A 27901-nucleotide genomic window follows, 5' to 3' on the forward strand; every position below is an offset into this window, starting at 1 on the left:
CAGATTTAATGCAATGTCTGAAAGTTTCATACAAGCAACCAATGATATTCTGTGGTTCTTGTAATATGAACTTTATGAGCCATGGCTTGCATTGTTTGCTTGATATTTTCCTGAGCCCCCATCTGTGAAAACAGATCCAACAAATTGTCCTCATCCTCTTCTAGGACACCACTGACGGCTCACTCTCTGACAAATACTTAGCTAAGGAGGACATCAAAACTTCTACTGATTGAAGACCAAGTATAGAGGCAATTATGAATGCCTTGGACAACCTGCCAAGAAATATCCCATGATCAATCAGACCTTTTCCCCAAGTTCAGCCTGGTAAATCCCACCTGTCTTTCAAAAAGTCTGAAAGCTGGAGACACTGCACTGTTGTCCACACCCATCTCATTATTAAATCCCATTTTTAATTCTGATTCCATTGTACTTTTGTCCATGAGCAAATCATCTCCAAACATGGCACGCCGGATCTGTGTTTATACCTCGAGTCTCTGGGATCATGTGTGACCCTGACCCTTAACCCTTAACCCCAACCCAACCCTGGAACACAACACATGAACTATGACAACGGATATCAAACAATCCTACATCCAAATATGTATTTTCTTTGAATTTCTGTAATCTTCATGTTGCTAAAAGTGGTAATTTGTTTTTTCACTTGTTACTTTACCACTCAGTCAATCAGTCTGTCTTTCATCAGTAAGCAGGTGAGACCATCAGCTGGGGCTCCTGTGCCTGTAACTGTGCAATAAACCTAAAAAGAATTGCATCTTTGACTTTTGACCTTTTTGGAACTGTGTAAACCAGAAACCCACGATGCATCAGCTGATGATAATCCACCAGAAAAAAACACTCTTGAGTTCTGACACAGTGGTGTTTTTCTCACGCGTAAGACGTCTGGTCCCACCTCCAGATTTGGACATGACTTTATGAAAATCCCCACTTTGAAAGATCAGCCACTGGATTTTAGTGCATTGTTGTTTTTAAGTCTTGACATCAAGCCAGAATTTAACGTCTTTTCCTCGTCATCCGCCCCATCTCAATCATTTGTCTATTTAAAACTCCTTTCTTGTCGAAATTTGGTTCCCTCTGTCAACAAAATGAGACAATTGGTAAGTTGTGTGAAGGGACATATCTGGCAAATTCTTCATCTTTTATGACACAAACGATGCCTCTGCAATTAGATATGAAAAATTACAGACGACAAGAAGTTATTTTATAATGAAATACAGTAAAACGTTTAAGTAAATACTGTGCAGTACTTTTATGCCATGTATGATGGTGATATATTTTGCATCATACTGTATTGTTGTTATACTTGGAGTTTGGAGAAATGGAAAATAATTTCCATTTCGGGACAATATTATTAATGTCAAAATTTATTTATACAGAATTTTAAAAACAAATTAAAATTCCACCAAAATGCTGTATGAAAATTAAAATAAGTTGAAAAGACAAATTAGAAGAAAAATTATAATTAAATTGATGAGTAATAAGTAAACCAAACAACACTTTCCAACTGATGAGCTGCCGTATCAGGCCTCAATAAATTGCCAAAGAATAAAAACGAGTTTAAAGAAGCAGATCTGATCTGGACAGGAAGATTATTCCAGAGAAACGGAGCAGCAATGGAGGAAACCATCTCCTCTCCCCTTCAGTTGAGTCGGAAGGACGTTTAGTAGCAGCTGATTATTGGATCTTAATGTTCTGGAACCAGAATGAAGTTCAAGGGATCCTGAAGAAAAGAAGCAACTAATTCATTAAAACTGTAAGTTGTTGAAAGAACCCTAAAATCTAGTGGATCTGAAACAGGCGGCCAGGACAACATGGCCTCATCTGGTCGTCTTCCTGTGAAAGCCGAGCTTCTGCTTTCTGGATCTCCTGAAGATGCCGAGTCAGGGATTTATTCAGGCCTTTCATCCAATCAAGATGTAATGAAGGAATTGATCATTCCTTCAAAATCCATCTATCCATCTCATCCGGGGGCCCAGACGTCTCTCTCTCCCCAGCCACTTGTTCCAGCTCTTACTTGAACTCCTCCACTTGGGCCAAGACTTCCCCAAACCCCCCGACCCGGAGAAGCACTCTCCCCTTTTCAACTCGGAGCCACTGATCCTCATCCAGGGCCCTTCACACTCGGCTGCGAATCACGAAATCATGAAAACAGCTGAGTGGCTCGTGAGAAGCGTATTTATGTCAGACATAAATGTAAAAACCTGGAGATCCAGCCTGGAACAGGAGATTCAGAAAATACAAACCCATTCAGTAAGTTTGGATATTATTAAAAGTCCATTTATTTCAGGAACTGAGTTAATCAGACAGGAAGCAGGTGAGGTAAACAGGAAGCAGGTGAGGTAAACAGGAAGCAGGTGACATTTTTTTTTTTTTTTTTCCTGTTGTGGGCAACAGGGCCCGGCGAATACCCGTGGTTAAACGGACGGCGGAGTCCGGCGGTAACAGGCGCTTAAATTCCGTGTCAAAGGGAAGGAAAAAAAAAAAAAACCTGGTATTTTATTCTATGTTGCATGCCTTTGTGTTTTGTGTTTATGATGTAAAGCACTTTGAAATGCCTTGTAGCTGAAATGTGCTATACAAATAAAATTTGATTGATTGATAAACAGGAAGTAGGTGAGGTAAACAGGAAGTAGGTGAGGTAAACAGGAAGTAGGTGAGGTAAACAGGAAGCAGGTGAGATAAACAGAAAGCAGGTGAGGTAAACAGGAAGCAGGTGACAAACAGGAAGTAGGTGAAGTAAACAGGAAGCAGGTGAAGTGAACAGGAAGATGAGAATCAAGATAAGTGGAAATGTTCCTCCTGGCTTCTTGAAGATAGAATAAATTATTTCTCATTAATCTCAGCCTCACCTTTAATTACATGGAAGAAATCGGGGCTCAGTCGGATCTTTACTTCAGTTGGAAGGTCTGAACAGCAGTCAGTCAGTGGAGCATTTTCATTCATCTACAGACAGAAACTTGATCAGAACCAGAACCAGGAGGCTGACACTCCTGAAAGAGCAGCAGGTCGGCTGATCTCATGTCAGTCACATTCAGATGATTTTAATCCAACCATCGTTTCATGTTCTGTCCTGGTTGATGGTCCGAACCGGCCCAGAAAGTATCAGTGAAACCGATCCGGGCTTTCAGAACCAGCAGTTTGGCCCCAACAGAAAGCAGAGGTCCAGACACGGCAGCTTGAAGCCAAACGTTAATCTTTATTAGACCGTTTCTGTACAAAAAGCACGAATCACAGCAAACATCTGAGAACAGAAGACATGCAGCAATTTACAGCCGGAGATAGAACAACCCAGGCCCCGGGCTGGGGGCCCCGGGCCGGGGGCCCCGACCCGCCCCGGGGGGCCGTTCTAAAGACAATAAGTAAACATTGTGCTTTAATATACTTTGATATATTTTATATTTCACAAAGATCATAAACCTCTGGCCTCTTTCACATTGAAGAAAACAAAACGTTTCTGAACTGAGGACCTGATTGGAGACGGCTGGTCGCAGAGTTCAGGAGGAAGTAAGTGGAGCTAATGGTTCCCATGAAAACAGCATTTTATTCCCCAGTCACCATCAACCCCGCTCCCTTGAAAAGCCTTGAAAAACCTGGAGCAGGTTTTGAGCGCGGAGCCAGACGTGGAGCGAATGTCAACATTAAAGCTACAAAAATCAGTTTTTCACTGAAACTTCACAGGATCTCATATTAATGTTCAGAATCATTTCTCACAGCTGGGAATGAAGAAATGAAAACCTTGAAAGTTTTGGAGAACCTGAGAAAATCCTGAAAACTGAAATATTCTCTTTTCTCTTCAGAAACATAACAGAAACAACAAATAACTTCAGAAACTCGAACATTTTAACCAAATTTTCAGATCTTAAAAGTTCTTGATGTTGCTAAAATGTTCCTTTGTTTGTTTCTGGAGATCTAACCTGGACCCGGTTCTGACGATCTGGATCAGGGGACAGAACGTTTTAAAATCTGATGCTCATAAAAAGAACCGACCATTCTGTCCCTGATGTAGGCATATCCTGGAATGTCCTGGAATGTCCTGGAGTATTGCGTGACATTATGAGGTTAGCATAAAGGTTTGTCGTGGGAGGGACGGTTTGTGGTTTCAGCGTTTCTCTTTAGTGCTCCAACCATGACAGTGCATTTAGAAATAAGCAAGAATAGAGATTTCACAATAAAACACCGACGAGGAAAAGCAGCAAAAACACAAAGTCGTTTACAAAAAGTTAAATATCGGAAAAAGCTTTTTATACAAAAGTTTTACTTCCTGCTTTAAGAGGTCGATCGCCACCTGATCTTTTTTATTTTATTTTATTTTTTTACAAAAACAGGATGTTTTTTCTTGGTTTGTGTTTTTACAGAATCAAAAAGATTTCCAGGTTTCGATTCACTCAGAAAAACATGGAAAAAAAAATCACAACCCGGAGGGACAGAACCGGGTCAGACCCGGAACTGGACACCAACCAAACCGGACTACAGAAAGAAACGTGAGCAGGAAACAGGAAGGTGAACTCTGCAGCTTCCTGTCGGGTTCAAACAAACCAAACAGAATGAACTGGACAAGGTCCGACTGGATCCACTGGGAGGACGGGTTCTGGAGAACCTTTAGAGTCCAACAGAACCAACTCTGGAGCTGCAAACATCTGGAGGAGCAGCAGAAGATCCAGATGTTCATCAGCAAAGGAACAAACCAGGAGCAGCCTGTGACTCGCTGGACCGGAACCGGAACCGCTTCCTGCTACAAGGAAACTCAAATGTCCGGTCTGTGGAGGAGGAAAGATTCTGTTTTGCATTTTCTTCAGAACCACGGCTGCCGTTGGACCCGTCCAGTTCCAGAGGATCAGAACCAGAAGGGTCCGTCCGGGAAGTCGTGCTGTTGACGGTGCTGGTTCTGGTTCTGGAGTTCCTCACATGGGGGGCACGATGAGGCCGGCCATGGCTGAAACACACAGACAGCAACCCGTCAAAAACATGCTAACATGCTAACAGCTAAAAAACATTTCATGTTTCTGGAATATTTAGAAATTAGTTTAAAAAACTGAAAAATTAAATCCTATTAATAAATTTGGTTAGTTTATCATTTTAATTATTTATGTAATTTTAATCCTCTGACTGAAATGCATTTATAATACAATTAATTTTATTAAGACTAAACCTTCATTCACCAAAAATTGAGACTGAAAAGTAACTCAATGAGACATTTTTAGGTGAACTGTTCAGTTCTTCCTCTGAGTTTCATCTGAATCATAAACGGAGCTGCCAGAGGCTGAAAACGCCCCAACATGGACTCATGAAAATATTCTTTACTTTTTTTATGTTTCTTAAAGAGTTTTACTCTTTTTCCTGAACTATAATGGAGAAACTTGACACAACATGAAATATGTTCCATGGTGGCTCCAGAGGGAGGCCCCGGGTGGCTCCAGAGGGAGGCCCGGGTGGCTCCAGAGGGAGGCCCCGGGTGGCTCCAGAGGGAGGCCCCGGGTGGCTCCAGAGGGAGGCCCCGGGTGGCTCCAGAGGGAGGCCCCGGGTGGCTCCAGAGGGAGGCCCCGGGTGGCTCCAGAGGGAGGCCCGGGTGGCTCCAGAGGGAGGCCCCGGGTGGCTCCAGAGGGAGGCCCCGGGTGGCTCCAGAGGGAGGCCCCGGGTGGCTCCAGAGGGAGGCCCCGGGTGGCTCCAGAGGGAGGCCCCGGGTGGCTCCAGAGGGAGGCCATTTGATGCATGGAACGACGCCTCAATGACCGTGGAAACTGAACATGCCGTTATTTCTGTAAATTTGGGCCAAATGCAGTTCTCCATTCCTGACAGCAGGTGGCAGAGCCTACCATCACAAACATAAGGTACTTATTACATGATAAATATTGTCTGTAATGCTGGTAAATATTAGCATCATGATTTGTCTTCCTCCAGTTTAAACCAAAATGAGTAAAACCACAGATTGTTAGGCCTGTCGCGATAAATAATAAATCAATTAATCGCACGATAAATTAAAACTATCGACCTCATTTCAATTATCGTCTATGTCGTTTCTTCCTGCCTTTTTCTCTTCCTGTTGATGACACTGAATGAAAAAAGGCTCAACTCCACTGACCCTCCCTTCCTTATTTCTTAGTGTAATGCCCAGCGCGCTGCACCATCTGATGTCGCTGATTGTCGCCCTTCATCAAAACCTGAGAGACACATTAGTCGACAGAAATCCTCGCTATAACGGTTCGATCGAACCGTGTTGTGTCCGACAATGGACACAAAATAATAAGTCCAGTTCACTAATTTTGAAACCAGGCATTAATCAATTCCTTACTACAATCTTCCTGCAATGCATGTAGCTAGTGTCAGTCTGACTGAATGAAAATCATTATAAACTATTTATGTCACGTTAACGAAGAACTGCTGAAAAGTTACCAGGTTTTCTGCTAGAAATTTCGCTCCAACTCCCCTAGTTATTTATATTTTCTTTGCACAAACTGTTGAATAAACATTCATGTTGTTTCCGATGTCTGCTGGACTTCGGGTTGCATCGTGTCAACTGTTCGGGATTCCCTCCGTGTTTCCCCTCAGAAAGCAGGAGGAGAATCCGCGCTTTCTGATTGGCTACCGGTCACATTCAATAGGCTGTGTCACTCTCCCAGTCTGGATAAATCCTTGATTTAGATCGGAGCAACGATCTACCATAACACACAACGATCTACCGTAACACACGATGATCTACCGTAACACACAACGATCTACCGTAACACACAACGATCTACAGCAACACATAACGATCTACTGTAACACACAACGGTCTACAGCAACAAACAACGATCTACTGTAACACACGACGATCTACCATAACACACAACGATCTACCATAACACACAACGATCTACCGTAACACACAACGATCTACCATAACACACAACGATCTACCATAACACACAACGATCTACCATAACACACAACGATCTACTGTAACACACAACGATCTACAGTAACACACAACGATCTACTGTAAAACACAACGATCTACTGTAACACACAACGATCTACCATAACACACAACGATCTACCGTAACACACAACGATCTACCATAACACACAACAATCTACCGTAACACACAACGATCTACCATAACACACAACGATCTACAGTAACACACAACGATCTACCGTAACACACAACGATCTACTGTAAAACACAACGATCTACTGTAACACACAAAGATCTACCGTAACACACAACGATCTACCGTAACACACAATGATCTACTGTAACACACAACGATCTACCTTAACACACAACGATCTACCGTAACACACGACGATCTACTGTAACACACAACGATCTACCGTAACACACGACGATCTACTGTAACACACGACGATCTACTGTAACACACAACGATCTACCTTAACACACAACGATCTACCGTAACACACAACGATCTACCGTAACACACGACGATCTACTGTAACACACAACGATCTACCGTAACACACGACGATCTACCGTAACACACGACGATCTACCGTAACACACGACGATCTACCTTAACACACGACGATCTACCGTAACACACGACGATCTACCGTAACACACGACGATCTACCGTAACACACGACGATCTACCGTAACACACAACAATCTACCGTAACACACAACAATCTACCATAACACACAACGATCTACCGTAACACACAACGATCTACCATAACACACAACTATCTACCGTAACACACAACAATCTACCGTAACACACAACGATCTACCGTAACACACAACGATCTACCGTAACACACAAGGGACAATCTCAGAACGAAGAACGTTCTCAGATTGTCGTTCTGGGTAATAAATCCTTTAGTTTGAACTATTGCATCATTCAGTCGGATTCTTCTCTATTTAAATCTAATTATTACTGAAGGGCAATAAACTATACAGACTTCATAATCTGCACTCTTTTGGTTGAATGCAGTATTTATTTCCACTTTGGCTTCATGTTGTTTAGTTTTTATTCAAGTACATTTATTGTTAATGGAGACTGAGAATCTATTTTAGTTTTGGTTGTTTTATTTATTTTGTGTATCAGTCCCAGTGTTAACTGTCTTGAAAGTAAAGTGTATCTATCTTTGGCAGGAAATCGCATGTATTGTTACGTAATTTCCATTAAATCAATGTAAAAAGGTCTTCAAACAATATTATCGTTTATCGCAATAATTTTTGAGACAATTTATCGCCCAGCAAAATCTGTTATCGTGACAGGCCTACGCAGAAGAAGAACGTGACTAGAGGCAGCAGTTTTGCTGAGGCGGCCGCTGCTCCAGAACAGAACCGCTCTGGGTTCTGAACTGGATCAGAATCACAAACCCAACTGAACTTTCCCGTGTTCTTTGGACCGACTCAGCAGAACGTAAACTGAACTTCCTGCCAGTTATGGATCAACTTTGACTTCTGATTGATGCTGGGCGTCCCGCCAGGGATGGGGGAGGGGCCAGCGGGGACGTGGGGATGCTCACCCTGGAGGTTGCTGCCATTGGTGGTGGTGCAGGTGGGGGGGGGGAGGTCTGAGGCCGCACGACGGGGGCGAAGGCGCTCTTCTGCTTGACTGCGGAGATCATATGGACAGAGAATGAATCAGGCAGAGGAAGAGGAGTAGCTGAGGAAGACGAGGGGTGACGGGCGGGGTGAGTCATGCAGGGGTAGGGGGAGGAGAGGATGAAGAAGAGGAGCAGATGGAGGAGGACCCCGACCTGGAGGAGCAAAGTTGATCCATAACCTGAAGGAATAAAGACACCTGAAGAGAGCCGGAGCCCCGCCCACTGCACAGGTAGGTTGTCCAGTTTTTATCTCAGTAAAGGAACAGTCCAAACATTTCCAGAGAAATTCTGCCAGACGGTGATGCGTTCAAGAACACCTGGTCTCTACATCAGGTGTTAACTAAAGATGTTTTCTACGTTTAGCTCTCGATGTCTCTCTGCCAGAAACAGGAATTTTCTCTGGAAACACGGATTTGTTCCTTTCAAAAACTTCCCTGGAATTTCACAGATTGTGTGAATGATTCGTCCGAACATGAAGCGGTGAGGAAAGAAGCTGGAATGTAACGTGATTCTTCGCTCTGTAGTAGAAACCTACTTCATGTTTCCCGTTCCTGCCGTTTCATGAATCGGGCGGGAGGAAAACATGAAGGAAGTTGGTGTTAGTGGAAGAGCAGCAGGGATGGAGGAATGGACAGGAAGAGGTGGACAATGTGTGATGGCGTTCACGCACACGCTTGCCACATCTTTGTGGGAACTTTCCATTGACTTCCATTCATTTCTACAGCCTAATCCAACTATAACCAAAATTCAATTCATACTTTTGTCCTAAATCTAACCCCTGACCAAAACACAGAGATTCCCCTTGTGGGACCAAAGCCTGGGTCCCACAAGGAGCAGCGGGTCCCCACAACGTAGTGTCAGGGAAATGGTCCCCACAAGGTATTACAAACAAACGCACACACACACAAGCGCACAGACACACACACACACACGCACGCAAACACACAAGCGCACACACACACACAAGCGCACACACACACAAGCACACACACACACACACACAAAAGTGCACGCACGCGCACACACACACACAAGCGCACACACACACAAACACGCACACACACACACACACAAACACGCACACACAAGCGAAGGCTTGGCGGCAGGAAGCTGCAGCTCGGCCAGCCGTTGTTTAGTCACCAGGGACAACCGCATCGCCTGGCATGGAGACACGGTTTGAGCTCACCACCGTCTAAACGAGTCTCTCTGAGACTTGTTGAGCTTTTAGAAACAGAAGCCAAAACAACAAAGAGCTCCTGGCGGGCGGTTTTGCTACGCTCCACACACACACACTACATACACACCATTAACACACAAAAAACAACAGACAGTAGGCCTGTCACGATAACAGATTTTGCTGGGCGATAAATTGTCTCAAAAATTATTGCGATAAACGATAATATTGTTTGAAGACCTTTTTACATCGATTTAATGGAAATTACGTAATAATACATGCGATTTCCTGCCAAAGATAGATACACTTTACTTTCAAGACAGTTAACACTGGGACTGATACACAAAATAAATAAAACAACTAAAAATAAAATAGATTCTCAGTCTCCATTAACAATAAATGTACTTGAATAAAAACTGAACAACATGAAGCCAAAGTGGAAATAAATACTGCATTCAACCAAAAGAGTGCAGATTATGAAGTCTGTATAGTTTATTGTCCTTCAGTAATGATTAGATTTAAATAGAGAAGAATCCGACTGAATGATGCAATAGTTCAAACTACTGGATTTTTTACCCAGAACGACAATCTGAGAACGTTCTTCGTTCTGAGATTGTCCCTTGTGTGTTACGGTAGATCGTTGTGTGTTACAGTAGATCGTTGTGTGTTACGGTAGATCGTTGTGTGTTACGGTAGATCGTTGTGTGTTACGGTAGATCGTTGTGTGTTACGGTAGACCGTTGTGTGTTACGGTAGATCGTTGTGTGTTACGGTAGACCGTTGTGTGTTACGGTAGATCGTTGTGTGTTACGGTAGATCGTTGTGTGTTACTGTAGATCGTTGTGTGTTACGGTAGATCGTTGTGTGTTACGGTAGATCGTTGTGTGTTACGGTAGATCGTTGTGTGTTACGGTAGATTGTTGTGTGTTACGGTAGACCGTTGTGTGTTATGGTAGATCGTTGTGTGTTACGGTAGACCGTTGTGTGTTACGGTAGATCGTTGTGTGTTACGGTAGACCGTTGTGTGTTACGGTAGATCGTTGTGTGTTACGGTAGATCGTTGTGTGTTACTGTAGATCGTTGTGTGTTACGGTAGATCGTTGTGTGTTACGGTAGATCGTTGTGTGTTACGGTAGATCGTTGTGTGTTACGGTAGATTGTTGTGTGTTACGGTAGACCGTTGTGTGTTATGGTAGATCGTTGTGTGTTACGGTAGACCGTTGTGTGTTACGGTAGATCGTTGTGTGTTACGGTAGACCGTTGTGTGTTACGGTAGATCGTTGTGTGTTACGGTAGATTGTTGTGTGTTACGGTAGACCGTTGTGTGTTACGGTAGATTGTTGTGTGTTACGGTAGACCGTTGTGTGTTATGGTAGATCGTTGTGTGTTACAGTAGATTGTTGTGTGTTACGGTAGACCGTTGTGTGTTACGGTAGATTGTTGTGTGTTATGGTAGATTGTTGTGTGTTACGGTAGATTGTTGTGTGTTACGGTAGACCGTTGTGTGTTACGGTAGATTGTTGTGTGTTACGGTAGACCGTTGTGTGTTATGGTAGATCGTTGTGTGTTACGGTAGACCGTTGTGTGTTACGGTAGATCGTTGTGTGTTAAGGTAGATCGTTGTGTGTTACGGTAGATCGTTGTGTGTTACGGTAGATCGTCGTGTGTTACGGTAGATCGTCGTGTGTTACTGTAGATCGTTGTGTGTTACTGTAGATCGTTGTGTGTTACGGTAGATCGTTGTGTGTTGCTGTAGATCGTTGTGTGTTGCTGTAGACCGTTGTGTGTTACGGTAGATCGTTGTGTGTTACGGTAGATCGTCGTGTGTTACGGTAGACCGTTGTGTGTTACGGTAGATCGTTGTGTGTTACGGTAGATCGTCGTGTGTTACGGTAGATCGTTGTGTGTTACTGTAGATCGTTGTGTGTTACGGTAGATCGTTGTGTGTTACTGTAGATCGTTGTGTGTTACAGTAGATCGTCGTGTGTTATGGTAGATCGTCGTGTGTTAAGGTAGATCGTCGTGTGTTACGGTACATCGTTGTGTGTTACTGTAGATCGTTGTGTGTTACGGTAGATCGTTGTGTGTTACTGTAGATCGTTGTGTGTTACAGTAGATCGTCGTGTGTTATGGTAGATCGTCGTGTGTTAAGGTAGATCGTCGTGTGTTAAGGTAGATCGTCGTGTGTTACAGTAGATCGTTGTGTGTTACAGTAGATCGTTATGTGTTGCTGTAGATCGTTGTGTGTTACGGTAGATCGTTGTGTGTTACGGTAGATCGTTGCTCCGATCTAAATCAAGGATTTATCCAGACTGGGAGAGTGACACAGCCTATTGAATGTGACCGGTAGCCAATCAGAAAGCGCGGATTCTCCTCCTGCTTTCTGAGGGAAACACGGAGGGAATCCCGAACAGCTGACACGATGCAACCCGAAGTCCAGCAGACATCGGAAACAACATGAATGTTTATTCAACAGTTTGTGTAAAGAAAATATAAATAACTAGGGGAGGAGTTGGAGCGAAATTTCTAGCAGAAAACCTGGTAACTTTTCAGCTGTTCTTCGTTAACGTGACATAAATAGGTTATAATGATTTTCATTCAGTCAGACTGACACTAGCCACATGCATTGCAGGTAGATTGTAGTAAAGAATTGATTAATGCCTGGTTTCAAAATTAGTGAACTGGACTTATTATTTTGTGTCCATTGCTGGACACAACACGGTTCGATCGAACCGTTATAGCGAGGATTTCTGTCGGCTAATGTGTCTCAGGTTTTGATAAAGGGCGACAATCGGCGACATCAGATGGTGCAGCGCGCTGGGCATTACACTAAGAAATAAGGAAGGGAGGGTCAGTGGAGTTGAGCCTTTTTTCATTCAGTGTCATCAACAGGAAGAGAAAAGGCAGGAAGAAACGACATAGACGATAATTGAAATGAGGTCGATAGTTTTAATTTATCGTGCGATTAATTGATTTATTGTTTATCGCGACAGGCCTAACAGACACACCGCAAACATCACGAAACACCACAAACACATCAACAAACACAATAAACACAACACAAACACATTATTAACGCCCCACTGACCCTCCGGCTGCATGCATGACGATCGGCTCCTGCAGCCAACAGTGTGAGCAGCAGCTTCCTGTTCACCTGCTGAGCTCTAGTTCAGGTGCTCGGTTTGGACCCGCACAGCGTCTGCCTCATCGAAAGCCAGTTTAACGTGATGCAGCCTCTGATTCTGGAGCTTCACACCAGCTTGGACCCATCAACTTCATCATGCTCTAGAGGTTTTTCATCCAGAACTTTGATCCAGGTGAGAATCTGTCCTCACCTGAGATGTTCTACATCTTTCCCACAGCTAAATTCTTCTTTATGATTTTGAAGTATTTCTGCTATATGTGAAGCTTTACATGTTTTATAACGCTAACCCTTACCAGCTGTGAAATAAAGCTAACTTTAAACTTTGTGCGCACATTAACATTAGCATGCTAAAAAGCTTTAGCATGATAAGGCTAGGACCTACAGATAATTATTTCAACTTCCCAAATTTTCCTTGAGTTAAAAAAAATTTATTCCAACATGTAAAGCTAAATTTAATGACATTTAACATGTTAATGTTAACAGTAACATGCTAATAATGGTATTAGCAATGTAAAGCCAAGACCTACAGCTAGTTATAATTTGAACTTTGTACATTTTGCTTTAAGGTGAAAATAAGTATTTCTTCTGATATTTCAGTTTCATATTAAATAACTAATAAAATTTTAGTGTGCTAAGACTAGCATTACCATGGTAAACATACCATTAGCATGCTAAAGCTGAGAGATACAGGTAATTATTAAGTATAAATTTTCAAAAGACAGTTTAGGAAATCTACCAAATACTGAATCTAAGATCTGGTTGACTGTAGCCTATTGTTGCACTATGGACGCTAGCACAAGCTAACAGCAGCTAATGCAGCTAACCTTCCCTTTCTTTAGATCAGATCTGTACGTTTTCACAAGCCTAAGAGATTCAGCTTCTGAAAACCAAACCTCTGATCAGAGACTTTGTGTTTTCAGTGCTACTGACAGGTGAAACATTGACCTTCCTCTAAATTTGGACCAATGAGTCTAAAGATTGACCTGAACCTTTACTGAATGTCTGAGTTCATAAATTCCCTCGCAAATTTCCCTGAACCCAACATTTCAGGCCAACATTACTTTACAGGAAATGTTCCAAAACAAACGTTCCCTGATGGCGCCAGCAAAGTCCCACACAGCCACTCCCCTGCCAGGGATGAAGAGTGAGGAAGTCGATCTCTGCTCCTCATCACTGCGCGTCTCTGCTGATTGAAGCGGAGAGACGCGTTGATTCCAGCGTTGACTCACTTGCGTAAGCAGAGTTGCCGGTGGATCCGTTGAGGAATCCGGGGGAGCCGGGAACGCCCAGGTTGGTCATGGCGGCGCCGTAGCCGTTCATGGAGGACGTGATGGTGTTGTAGTTGGACTGCTGCGGCGTGGAGCTCGGCACGTAGCCGCGCGGCGACACGCTGTTCGAGTTGCGGGAATAACCTGAAGAAGGAGAAACAGGAAGCCTGTTCAGACACGCCTGAGGAACGCCATCACAAAAACAAAGTATTCACAACCTGTCATGTCCTGCTGCTGTTTTCTGATCATCAAACATGAGACAAAGCTGGAATAAATTAAACAGTTTCCCAGTTATGATTTCATTTATTTCCGCCTCTGCAGATCAGAGCTTGAACTTCGTACCTACAGTCAGACATGGTGGTGGCAGTATCATGGTCTGGGATGCTTCAGGACCACTGGAATCATGGACTCTACTCCTGGATGTGTAAAAGTTCAGAGCAAGTCCTCTGGATGCTCAGGAACTGTTAATGTTTTAGTGGCCTAGTCAAAGTCTGGACTTACAACTGATTGAGATGCTGCAGCATCCATCCAACTTTTCACTCTGGAGAAGTCACCTGGTTTTGAGGGGTGAATACTTTTCCAGGTGTTTCTGCTGGTAGAGATGGGAATGAAATCGTTTTTTTCTTCCTTCCATGTTGGAACTCCTCCCACCAGCTTCCTGCGGTGACATCACCGCTCCCCCACCCTGACCTCTGACCCTGCCGGCCTCGGGGATTCCCATCAGCCGATAGGAAACATGTGTCTGTTGGTGTGAGAGTTTGGACGGCGTGGGAAGCAGATCCAGTTCCTGAATCAGAAACATGTGTTTGCTGCTTCCTGCTGGTCCGATCCCAACAGAACCAACCGGACCGCAGAGCAGAGTCGAGATCTGGACTTTCACCTTCTGATCTACTTCCTGCTTGTTTCCAGTTGAGTTCTGGTTCTGATCCAGACTGTCTGCACTGACCTCCAGATATTTTCCTGGTTGTTTCTGGAGCAGCTGGGTTCTGATTCTGGTTCCGGATCAGACTTTGATCCAGAGAGTGAATGTGAGAGTCTGACGTTATTTACCTGGCCGGTGTGGGAATGATTTCACTAAGCAGGAACCAGAGGCTGCAGCTCTGTTTAACAGAACCGGTGGAGTTCTGAGGTTCCCATGACCTCATCAGCCAGCTGCTGGACGGGAGAAGCAGATGGCGGCTCACCCTGGTCGGCCGAGAGAGGAGGAAACGAGGGGCGGCTCACCCTGGTCGGCCGAGAGAGGAGGAAACGAGGGGCGGCTCACCCTGGTCGGCCGAGAGAGGAAACGAGGGGCGGCTCACCCTGGTCGGCCGAGAGAGGAGGAAACGAGGGCGGCTCACCCTGGTCGGCCGAGAGAGGAGGAAACGAGGGGCGGCTCACCCTGTCGGCCGAGAGAGGAAACGAGGGCGGCTCACCATGGTCGGCCGAGAGAGGAAACGAGGGGCGGCTCACCCTGGTCGGCCGAGAGAGAGGAAACGAGGGGCGGCTCACCCTGGTCGGCCGAGAGAGAGGAAACGAGGGGCGGCTCACCCTGGTCGGCCGAGAGAAGAAACGAGGGGCGGCTCACCCTGGTCGGCCGAGAGAGGAAACGAGGGCGGCTCACCCTGGTCGGCCGAGAGAAGAAACGAGGGGCGGCTCACCCTGGTCGGCCGAGAGAGGAAACGAGGGGCGGCTCACCCTGGTCGGCCGAGAGAGAGGAAACGAGGGGCGGCTCACCCTGGTCGGCCGAGAGAAGAAACGAGGGGCGGCTCACCCTGGTCGGCCGAGAGAAGAAACGAGGGGCGGCTCACCCTGGTCGGCCGAGAGAGGAAACGAGGGGCGGCTCACCCTGGTCGGCCAAGAGAGAGGAAACGAGGGGCGGCTCACCCTGGTCGGCCGAGAGAGGAAACGAGGGGCGGCTCACCCTGGTCGGCCGAGAGAAGAAACGAGGGGCGGCTCACCCTGGTCGGCCTGCGTCGCCTCGCTGATGTTGACGGCCAGCTGGCTGCTGAAGGAGTTGACGCCCATCATGCCGGAGTGAGCGGCGGAGCCGGCCAGCGACGGCAGCTGGTTGTGGCTGCGTGGCACGCTGTAGAGCGCCTCTGTCAGGTCGGCGGCGCGCTTCAGGATGATCTCCTGCGGGGAGGGGAGGACATGGGTCAGACTTGGACTAGGCCGTGGCCAGCCGGTTAGAGGACGCACAAAACCAAACGGCACAAAGTCCGACACAGAAATAACCCAACAGCTTCTGACGACAGAGGTTAGGGTCAGGGGTCAGGGGTCGGCTGCAGATTTGAGGAAAGAGAAAACGAAACCTGGAGCCGTGATGAACATGATCACATGATACGGGTTGATCCGGTCAGGCCGGTTCTGATGTTTGGATAGACTTTAGACTGTTTTTAAAGTTTTCGGAATAAAACTGACCGGACCCGGAACAGAACCTGGGGTCGGGTCGGGCTCACCTGGTTGTTGTGCGGCATGCCATACAGCGCCTCCACCAGGTCGGCGGCCCGCTTCAGCAGAACCTCCTGAGAACGACAAACAACCCGGATCAGAACATGGCCGCTCTGACCGGAGAAACAGCAAAAAGACGGGAGAAGAAGAAATCGGCTTCATTCCACCAGAGAAAGTCCCAAGAGAACCCGAGCTGAGGTCAAAGGTCAGAGGGGAGGAAAACACCAGCTCCAGGTCACTTCCTCCTTGCATCTTCAGATCAACAACCTGGTTCTGACAGGCCCGGTTCCGACAGGCCCGGTTGATTCTGCTGAATCACGAACATCATCACTGTGTCAGTGATCAGACCGATCAAAGGCTTTGATCGGTCCTCTTCATCCCAAACATTCCTCCTCCTCTTCGTCATCTTCCTTCTTATTTCACTTTAAGCGTTTTGTTTTTTCTCAAACTGAAACTGACCTGGTGAAACGGCGACCTGAGTGTGTGTGTGTTACCTGAGTGTGTGTGTGTTACCCTGAGTGTGTGTGTGTTACCCTGAGTGTGTGTGTGTTACCCTGAGTGTGTGTGTGTTACCCTGAGTGTGTGTGTTACCCTGAGTGTGTGTGTTACCCTGAGTGTGTGTGTTACCCTGAGTGGTGTGTTTACCCTGAGTGTGTGTGTTACCCTGAGTGTGTGTGTTACCCTGAGTGTGTGTGTTACCCTGAGTGTGTGTGTTACCCTGAGTGTGTGTGTTACCCTGAGTGTGTGTTACCCTGAGTGTGTGTGTTACCCTGAGTGTGTGTGTTTACCCTGAGTGTGTGTGTGTTACCCTGAGTGTGTGTGTTACCCTGAGTGTGTGTTACCCTGAGTGTGTGTGTTACCCTGAGTGTGTGTGTTACCCTGAGTGTGTGTTACCCTGAGTGAGTGTGTTACCCTGAGTGTGTGTGTTACCCTGAGTGAGTGTGTTACCCTGAGTGTGTGTGTTACCCTGAGTGTGTGTGTGTTACCCTGAGTGTGTGTGTTACCCTGAGTGTGTGTGTTACCCTGAGTGTGTGTTACCCTGAGTGTGTGTTACCCTGAGTGTGTGTGTTACCCTGAGTGTGTGTTACCCTGAGTGTGTGTGTTACCCTGAGTGTGTGTGTTACCCTGAGTGTGTGTGTTACCCTGAGTGAGTGTGTTACCCTGAGTGTGTGTGTTACCCTGAGTGAGTGTGTTACCCTGAGTGTGTGTGTTACCCTGAGTGTGTGTGTTACCCTGAGTGTGTGTGTTACCCTGAGTGTGTGTTACCCTGAGTGTGTGTGTGTTACCCTGAGTGTGTGTGTGTTACCCTGAGTGTGTGTGTTACCCTGAGTGTGTGTGTTACCCTGTGTGTGTGTGTTGAGTGTGTGTTACCCTGAGTGTGTGTGTGTGTGTGTTACCCTGAGTGTGTGTGTGTGTGTGTTACCCTGAGTGTGTGTGTGTGTGTGTACCCTGAGTGTGTGTGTGTTACCCTGAGTGTGTGTGTGTTACCCTGAGTGTGTGTGTGTGTGTGTTACCCTGAGTGTGTGTGTGTGTGTGTGTTACCCTGAGTGTGTGTGTTTCCTGTGGCTTCATTAATCTCCATTAGAAAACAGAAGTTAGTTTATGTCTCCTTTGCCACGACTCAGCAGCTGCTGTGTAAAACACACACACACACACACCCTCCAGAGTGTGTGTGTGTGTGTGTGCTGTCATTACACCCTGACAGACGCAGCATCCTTCTCCAGTTAATGATCCTTCTTCATGATGCTGCCATCACCAGCTCTGAATACACCTGTCCAGGTGTTTCCAGGTGTTTGTTCTGCACTGACCAATAAATCCTGACAGAATGTCCTTCATTTCTTTTTCCTCTGTTTATCTGGATCAGCTGAGAGCTGCTAATTGGCTGCGGCTGCTGATTGGTTAATTGGCTCATTGGAAAGGAAACAAGGTTTTCCATCTGTTAAATAATCATTTGTTTGTTTTCAAACTCTGGATTGAATTTATGTTTTATCAGAAGCTGAATTTTCATGTTTCAGATTTTAAAGCTTTTTATAAAATACAAATCTTTTATTATATGATGAAATCATATACTATATCACTAATATAAACTAATTATTAGTAACAGTTTTAATTAGTAATTCTTCTGTGTAATCGACTATTATTGAAGAAAAATGATGATTAAACACAAACAATATAGTGGGAAAAAGTTATAAAGATTTGTGAAATATAATCCAAGCCTGTAGAAATAATATTTATGTTTCCATGTGGATAAATGGAAGTGGAACAATTCTCCCTGAAACATGAATAAACTGAGAAAATGAAGTGAAACTAAAATATTTGATCTTTATTTGAAGGGTTGTGCGTAACAGTCATGAACATGAATATTTATGACTGTTGTCATAAAGTGTCAATAATGACATACATTCTTTGACCCGTGCTGACCCGCTGCGGTGGCGCAGCGGGTCAGCACGCCCCACGTTTGGACGCCTCAGTCCTTGACGCGGACGTCACGGGTTCGACTCCCGGTCCGGGCGACCTTTGCCCCCCTCCTTGCCCTCTTTCCTGTCTGCCTACTGCCATAAATACGAGCGCCGCAAAAACTCTTTGGAGACAAAAAACATTAACCAAGAATTATGGTTTGTCATTATTACATAACTGTAATTATTTGTTGTTCATCTTAACCGTTACAGTCATGAGACCATTAGAATCACTAATATTTTCCCTTACACAGTGGAATAGTTACCGGTGTTATTACACTGTTATTACACTGTTACAAGCTGTAATAACCGTTATCTCCAGTGAGGGCAGAATTGGCTCCTCTAGTTGAGTCAATTCAAGTTTTAACGCCAGATCTGTTTAAAAAGATTTGTCACCTAACCCATGTGACATAATCGTCTCTAACTTTACATTTTCTTTGAGAAAATAACCCTAACTATGTTGTATTTCTTTATAATGTTAGCTATGAGTAATCCAAGCCAGTGCTACCTTGCTGGAAGTTAATGTTAGCTAAAGTTATGAAACTCCATCACTGTAAGCTTAACCCTGAACATTAAACTGATTTTAAAGGCAGGAAAATAGATTTTAAAATCTAATTAAAAGCTAAAATGTTGGTCAAAGTGTCATTTCTGTGTTTTATTTAGTGACTTGGCTGATGGTTCTTGGGTTCTTTGCTTTGGTAACTTTATCCACATGAAGACAATTTCAGCCTCAGGACACATGGTGAGGGTCAGGGGTCAGAGGTCGGGGGGCTAATGAAGACATGCTGCAGGTGTGGAAGATGCTAATGAGGACAAGCTACCAGAGAAAGAATGAAAAATTCCCCAAGAAAATGAGGAAAGTCACTTTGTTACTATTTTTCTCCAGGTGAGGCTGGAGGGCGGAGACAGGTAGGTGAGGCCTTCCTCCTGCTGCTCTTCCTCCTCTTCCTCTTCCTCCTGCTCCTCTTCCTCCTGCTCTTCTTCCTCCTGCTCCTCTTCCTCCTGCTGCTCTTCCTCCTGCTGCTCTTCCTCCTGCTCCTCTTCCTCTTCCTCCTGCTGCTCTTCCTCTTGCTCCTCTTCCTCCTGCTCCTCTTCCTCTTCCTCCTCCTGTTCCTCTTCCTCCTGCTGCTCTTCCTCTTGCTCCTCTTCCTCCTGCTCCTCTTCCTCCTGTTCCTCTTCCTCCTGCTGCTCTTCCTCCTGCTGCTCTTCCTCCTGCTCTTCTTCTTCCTGCTCCTCTTCCTCTTCCTCCTGTTCCTCCTCCTCCTGCTCTTCCTCCTGCTCCTCTTCCTCCTGCTCTTCTTCTTCCTGCTCTTCTTCTTCCTCTTTTTCCTCTTCCTCTTGTTCCTCCTCCTCCTGCTCTTCCTCCTGCTCTTCTTCCTCCTGCTCCTCTTCCTCCTGCTCCTCTTCCTCCTGTTCCTCTTCCTCCTCCTGTTCCTCTTCCTCCTGCTCCTCTTCCTCCTGCTCCTCTTCCTCCTGCTCTTCCTCCTGCTCCTCTTCCTCCTGCTCTTCTTCCTCCTGCTCCTCTTCCTCTTCCTCCTGCTCCTCTTCCTCCTGTTCCTCTTCCTCCTCCTGTTCCTCTTCCTCCTGCTCTTCCTCCTGCTCCTCTTCCTCCTGCTCTTCTTCCTCCTGCTCCTCTTCCTCTTCCTCCTGCTCCTCTTCCTCCTGTTCCTCTTCCTCCTCCTGTTCCTCTTCCTCCTCCTGCTCTTCCTCCTGCTCCTCTTCCTCCTGCTCTTCCTCCTGCTCCTCTTCCTCCTGCTGCTCTTCCTCCTGTTCCTCTTCCTCCTGCTCCTCTTCCTCCTGCTCCTCTTCCTCCTGCTCCTCTTCCTCCTGCTCTTCTTCCTCCTGCTCCTCTTCCTCTTGTTCCTCTTCCTCCTGCTCTTCTTCCTCTTGTTCCTCTTCCTCCTGCTCCTCTTCCTCTTGTTCCTCTTCCTCCTGTTCCTCTTCCTCCTGCTCCTCTTCCTCCTGCTCTTCTTCCTCCTGCTCCTCTTCCTCTTGTTCCTCTTCCTCCTGCTCTTCTTCCTCCTGTTCCTCTTCCTCCTGCTCTTCTTCCTCTTGTTCCTCTTCCTCCTGCTCCTCTTCCTCTTGTTCCTCTTCCTCCTGTTCCTCTTCCTCCTGCTCCTCTTCCTCCTGCTCTTCTTCCTCCTGCTCCTCTTCCTCTTGTTCCTCTTCCTCCTGCTCTTCTTCCTCCTGCTCCTCTTCCTCCTGCTCTTCTTCCTCCTGTTCTTCTTCCTCCTGCTCCTCTTCCTCCTGCTCCTCTTCCTCCTGTTCCTCTTCCTCCTGTTCTTCTTCCTCCTGTTCCTCTTCCTCCTGCTCTTCTTCCTCCTGCTCCTCTTCCTCTTGTTCCTCTTCCTCCTGCTCTTCTTCCTCCTGCTCCTCTTCCTCCTGCTCTTCTTCCTCCTGCTCCTCTTCCTCCTGTTCCTCTTCCTCCTGCTCCTCTTCCTCCTGTTCCTCTTCCTCCTGTTCTTCTTCCTCCTGTTCCTCTTCCTCCTGCTCTTCTTCCTCTTGTTCCTCTTCCTCCTGCTCTTCTTCCTCCTGCTCCTCTTCCTCTTGTTCCTCTTCCTCCTGTTCCTCTTCCTCCTGCTCCTCTTCCTCCTGCTCTTCTTCCTCCTGCTCCTCTTCCTCCTGTTCCTCTTCCTCCTCCTGTTCGTCTTCCTCCTGTTCTTCTTCCTCCTGTTCCTCTTCCTCCTCCTGTTCCTCTTCCTCCTGTTCTTCTTCCTCCTGCTCTTCTTCCTCCTGCTCCTCTTCCTCCTGCTCCTCTTCCTCCTGTTCCTCTTCCTCCTCCTGTTCCTCTTCCTCCTGCTCCTCTTCCTCCTGCTCCTCTTCCTCCTCCTGCTCTTCCTCCTGCTCCTCTTCCTCCTGCTCCTCTTCCTCCTCCTGCTCTTCCTCCTGCTCCTCTTCCTCCTGCTCCTCTTCCTCCTGCTCCTCTTCCTCCTCCTGCTCTTCCTCCTGCTCCTCTTCCTCCTCCTGCTCTTCCTCCTGCTCCTCTTCCTCCTCCTGCTCTTCCTCCTGCTCCTCTTCCTCCTGCTCCTCTTCCTCCTCTATTTTCCAGCTGTTTCTCAGGGTTTAATTACGGCCGGCTCTGAGCAGGAGCATCGTGACCCTGGAGGAGAAGCCATCAGACAGCGGCCCTAACAATGATAAATCACCCAGAGCCTCAGATAGGCCCCCCCACCCCCGACCCCCCAGGAGGAGGAGGAAGAGGAGGAAGAGGAGCAGTGATTCACAGGGAAACATTGAAATTTCTGTCATGAATCCGGCTCGGCTCGTTATTCCCCATGAAGAGCAGAAATCTCCTCATTCATGTAGTTAATAATCCCGGATTGGACCGGCGCTGAGCATGGGGTCAAAGGTCAGAGCTAAAGCTGCGCACGCTACGCGGAAAACACGTTTCAGCTTTGCTTCATCCAGAAATCTCTCCGCTCTGGATCTTTGCATTGATCCGGTTTAAGCAGCACATGGATGCAGGCACGAGCAGAGGGGGGTCTGAGGGGGGGCCTGAGGGGCCTTGAGCCCCTTTTATCCTTTGAGTTTTTTTCAAAAATGTTTTTAATTTTAGTTTTTTATTTTTAATCTGTATGCCAGGAGGCCTGCTTTTAGCCGTCAGCAAAACTATTTAGCTAAATATAATAATTTATCAAAGCAAATGAATCTTCAGTCTGATAAAGACGCCACGGTGATGAGGAGGAATATTTTGGTTTGTGAATAAAAACGTTGGTCTGATGTTGACGTTAGAAAAACCGTTTCTCATATTTTCATAAAACCCGCCTCGACCCGAAACAGAAAAGCTTCGGCTGCAGAGAAACTCTGAATTCTGCCAAAAGCCCGGTTCTACAAGCAGACTGGGTCGGAACCACCGACAGATAGAAACAATGTCTGATTTAAACAGACATCCTGATACGAGGCACGATAGCGACTGAAACCGCAAGTCACAGCGCAGCTCAAAGCCCCGGTACCGCCTGATACTGCCCAGTACCGCTCGGTTCCTCCTGGTACCGCTCGGTTCCTCCTGGTACCGCTCGGTTCCTCCTGGTACCGCTCGGTTCCTCCTGGTACCGCTCGGTTCCTCCCTGTACCGCTCGGTTCCTCCCGGTACCACCCGGTACCGCTCGGTTCCGCCTGCTGACTGCTGGCTCTGCTTCTCCTTCATGTTTCTATCAGGCGGGTCAAAGCCGCTGCTGACGGTTCTGGTTCTGGAGGTTCGCGGCTGTAACCAGAAGTTACTGCAGAACCTGAAGTGTTAAAAGACGATTCGGCCCAATTAGAGCCTGAAGAGTTTATAAATAATCAGAGAAAATACTGGAGCAATTATTGGAAGTACAGCATAAAAACAAACATGTCACAATTACATGAATCAAAACGTCTCCAAAGCATCAGAGGTCTGACTGGGGCCTCCAGGGGATTCCAGGTAGGTTCCAGGTGGATTCCAGGTAGGTACCAGGGGAATTCCAGGTAGGTTCCAGGGGAATTCCAGGTAGGTACCAGGTGGATTCCAGGTAGGTTCCAGGTGGATTCCAGGTAGGTTCCAGGGGAATTCCAGGTAGGTTCCAGGTGGATTCCAGGTAGGTTCCAGGTGGATTCCAGGTAGGTACCAGGGGAATTCCAGGTAGGTTCCAGGTAGGTACCAGGTGGATTCCAGGTAGGTACCACGTGGATTCCAGGTAGGTACCAGGTGGATTCCAGGTAGGTTCCAGGTGGATTCCAGGTAGGTTCCAGGGGAATTCCAGGTAGGTTCCAGGTGGATTCCAGGTAGGTTCCAGGTGGATTCCAGGTAGGTTCCAGGTGGATTCCAGGTAGGTACCAGGGGAATTCCAGGTAGGTTCCAGGTAGGTACCAGGTGGATTCCAGGTAGGTACCAGGTGGATTCCAGGTAGGTACCAGGTGGATTCCAGGTAGGTTCCAGGTGGATTCCAGGTAGGTTCCAGGTGGATTCCAGGTAGGTACCAGGTGGATTCCAGGTAGGTACCAGGGGAATTCCAGGTAGGTTCCAGGTGGATTCCAGGTAGGTTCCAGGGGAATTCCAGGTAGGTTCCAGGTGGATTCCAGGTAGGTTCCAGGTGGATTCCAGGGGAATTCCAGGTGGATTCCAGTTAGGTTCCAGGTGGATTCCAGGTAGGTTCCAGGTGGATTCCAGGTAGGTACCAGGGGAATTCCAGGTAGGTACCAGGTGGATTCCAGGTAGGTACCAGGTGGATTCCAGGTAGGTACCAGGTGGATTCCAGGTAGGTACCAGGTGGATTCCAGGTAGGTTCCAGGTAGAATCCAGAGGTGTGCATCGCAGTGGCTTTTCATGCAGGGCCGGCCCAAGGTAATGTGGGGCCTCAGACTGGACCCTCATCCTACTGAGAACTTCAGCATCACTAACATGTTTAAATATTGATAAGAGGAGATCAGGTTTATTGGCTCAGTTTAAAATCAATCACTGATTATTGGTTATTTCCTGCGATGTATTTGTAAACAAACTCAATTCAAACACAAACATTACACCATATTGTAGCCATGGTAACAATCAAAATATCAAGATGATTCTTTAAACTTTTACAAAGTGAACGTCCTAATTAAATCCTAAATGTACTGTTTTTTCAACTGAATCCATTAAAAAAAAATTAACATCATCATTCTCTATAGATGATGCTACAGGTTTAGATCTACGGTCTGTGTTACAATGAAACCATATCGGGGGCCCCTAAGTGTCTGGGGGCCCTGAGTGTCTGGTGGCCCCTGAATGTCTGGGGGCCCCTGAGTGTCTGGTGGCCCCTGAATGTCTGGGGGCCCCTGAGTGTCTGGTGGCCCCTGAATGTCTGGGGGCCCCTGAGTGTCTGGTGGCCCCTGAATGTCTGGGGGCCCCTGAGTGTCTGGTGGCCCCTGAATGTCTGGAGGCCCCTGAGTGTCTGGAGGCCCCTGAGTGTCTGGGGGCCCCTGAGTGTCTGGGGGCCCCTGAGTGTCTGGGGGCCCCTGAGTGTCTGGACGCCCCTGAGTGTCTGGGGGCCCCTGAGTGTCTGGAGGCCCCTGAGTGTCTGGAGGCCCCTGAGTGTCTGGAGGCCCCTGAGTGTCTGGGGGCCCCTGAGTGTCTGCGGGCCCCTGAGTGTCTGGACGCCCCTGAGTGTCTGGAGGCCCCTGAGTGTCTGGGGGCCCCTGAGTGTCTGGAGGCCCCTGAGTGTCTGGGGGCCCTGAGTGTCTGGAGGCCCCTGAATGTCTGGGGGCCCCTGAGTGTCTGGAGGCCCCTGAGTGTCTGGGGGCCCCTGAGTGACTAGAGGCCCCTGAATGTCTGGGGCCCCTGAGTGTCTGGAGGCCCCTGAGTGTCTGGGGGCCCCTGAGTGTCTGGAGGCCCCTGAATGTCTGGGGGCCCCTGAGTGTCTGGAGGCCCCTGAGTGTCTGGGGGCCCTTGAATGTCTGGAGGCCCCTGAGTGTCTGGGGGCCCCTGAGTGTCTGCGGGCCCCTGAGTGTCTGGACGCCCTGAGTGTCTGGAGGCCCCTGAGTGTCTGGGGGCCCCTGAGTGTCTGGAGGCCCCTGAGTGTCTGGGGGCCCCTGAGTGTCTGGAGGCCCCTGAATGTCTGGGGGCCCCTGAGTGTCTGGAGGCCCCTGAGTGTCTGGGGGCCCCTGAGTGACTAGAGGCCCCTGAATGTCTGGGGGCCCCTGAGTGTCTGGGGGCCCCTGAGTGTCTGGAGGCCCCTGAATGTCTGGGGGCCCCTGAGTGTCTGGAGGCCCTGAGTGTCTGGGGGCCCCTGAGTGACTAGAGGCCCCTGAATGTCTGGGGGCCCCTGAGTGTCTGGAGGCCCCTGAGTGTCTGGGGGCCCCTGAGTGTCTGGAGGCCCCTGAATGTCTGGGGGCCCCTGAGTGTCTGGAGGCCCCTGAGTGTCTGGGGGCCCCTGAGTGTCTGGAGGCCCCTGAATGTCTGGGGGCCCCTGAGTGTCTGGAGGCCCCTGAGTGTCTGGGGGCCCCTGAGTGACTAGAGGCCCCTGAGTGTCTGGAGGCCCCTGAGTGTCTGGAGGCCCCTGAGTGTCTGGGGGCCCCTGAGTGTCTGGAGGCCCCTGAATGTCTGGGGGCCCCTGAGTCTGGAGGCCCCTGAGTGTCTGGAGGCCCCTGAGTGTCTGGAGGCCCCTGAGTGTCTGGGCCCCTGAGTGTCTGGAGGCCCCTGAGTGTCTGGGGGCCCTTGAGTGTCTGGAGGCCCCTGAGTGTCTGGGGGCCCTTGAATGTCTGGAGGCCCCTGAGTGTCTGGAGGCCCCTGAGTGTCTGGAGGCCCCTTAGTGTCTGGGGGCCCTTGAGTGTCTGGAGGCCCCTGAGTGTCTGGGGGCCCCTGAGTGTCTGGAGGCCCCTGAATGTCTGGAGGCCCCTGAGTGTCTGGAGGCCCCTGAGTGTCTGGAGGCCCCTGAGTGTCTGGGGGACCCTGAATGTCTGGGGGCCCCTGAGTGTCTGGGGGCCCCTGAGTGTCTGGGGGCCCCTGAGTGTCTGGGGGCCCCTGAGTGTCTGGGGGCCCCAACCAGCAGTTTTCACTGCCTTGTTATCCCAGTCTTATCATTCTAGATCTCAGAGTATATGGAGTTAGCTCCTTTGAGCTTTTATGATCTATAAATCAATCTGCAGCCAAGTTGTTTTAGAGGTTAAATAAATATTATTAGGGCTTAATTAGTAAAATGGCAGAAAATTTGCCTATTTCATAACTTCATAACCTTTGACCTTCTCTCCTCTGGTCTGATTAACAGCTACAGTCTGAGCTCAGCCCTCCAGCTTTGTCAGCAGCAGAAACAGCAACAACATACTTGGGGAAAATATAGACTACATTTGCTTTGCATTGTCCTTGAATTATGGCATTGATGCAGCATGAACCAATCAGATTCCTCATTAATGTGGCTTGTTGCTCTACGGTGTTTTTGTTCAATGTGCCCCTTTTTTACATTTGAGCCCCTGCCCCTCCAAAGGTCTCTGCACGGCCCTGCATGGATGTTTTATCATGTTTTTAACAGATTTTAATATTTGTTGATAAAGACAAAGTTCTGTTGGTACCGGTCGGTCTGACCTCTGACCTTCCTCTTGGATCAGCTCTTTAATTTCTCTCTTCTGGATGGAAATGGTCCAACTAGTTTTCATTATCTTTGTGTTGGTAGCAACTAGCATGCTACAGCTAGCATGCTAACAGCTAACCACAAGTCTTTAAAATGTTTAAATAATTTTGGATTTTTTCAGCACCTAAAGTGTTTTATAATCAATAAATTAGTAAGTTGGTAGATGTTATGTTTAACTAATATATTTTTTCTTTTTGTAAAACAATTTGGATTAACTAGCTTAAAGTTAGCATCACTCTTTTCCATAATGCCAGGAAATAAAGACAGTATATAGTGAGACATTATCACAGATCATTCTTTGTTTTATTTACAAAATAGTTGGTGAAAATTAACATGAATAAGAGCTAATTTGGCCTCATTTCCATATTCTGAACTATTGGTCGTTATTTTCTGATAATTACGTTCTGTATTTTTGAAGTGGTTCTGAGAAAAGCAGAGCTGTTGTTGCTCTGATTGTTCAGTTGAACTCGTTTCTCTGCAGCCGAAGCCAACAGCGAATCAATCTGTCCTCACATCTCTCTCCATCTTCCTCTCTGCGTGGCAGAGTGGCAGCTGCAGGTGAAAACTAAAGAGAAGTGACAGCTCCAGTTAACCCGCCGCTGCCGCCGACATGGCGCTCTGTCAGCTCACGGCGGTTCTCCTCCCCCCGCCGGGCTTCCGACCCGCGGCGTCTGGGAGCCAGGCGATCCCAGGGCTTATTGAGTTTTCTTTTGAATAAATAAATATTTAAAGGGAGCAGAGCAGGCTGTAAATCAGGCCGCTGCAGAGGCCAGACGATGTGCGCT

At 47.5% G+C, this 27901-nt stretch overlaps 1 pseudogene; it reads right to left on the reverse strand.

The window, feature by feature from the left end:
• Positions 1-3205: 3205 nt before the first annotated feature.
• LOC129360470 (transcription factor COE3-like) overlaps positions 3206-27901 on the reverse strand; it is a 102640-nt pseudogene continuing 77944 nt past the window's right edge.

This window comes from Poeciliopsis prolifica, unplaced genomic scaffold (genome assembly GCF_027474105.1).
Source record: "Poeciliopsis prolifica strain line A6 unplaced genomic scaffold, Auburn_PproV2 SCAFFOLD006, whole genome shotgun sequence".
Classification (NCBI taxonomy): Eukaryota; Metazoa; Chordata; class Actinopteri; order Cyprinodontiformes; family Poeciliidae; genus Poeciliopsis; species Poeciliopsis prolifica.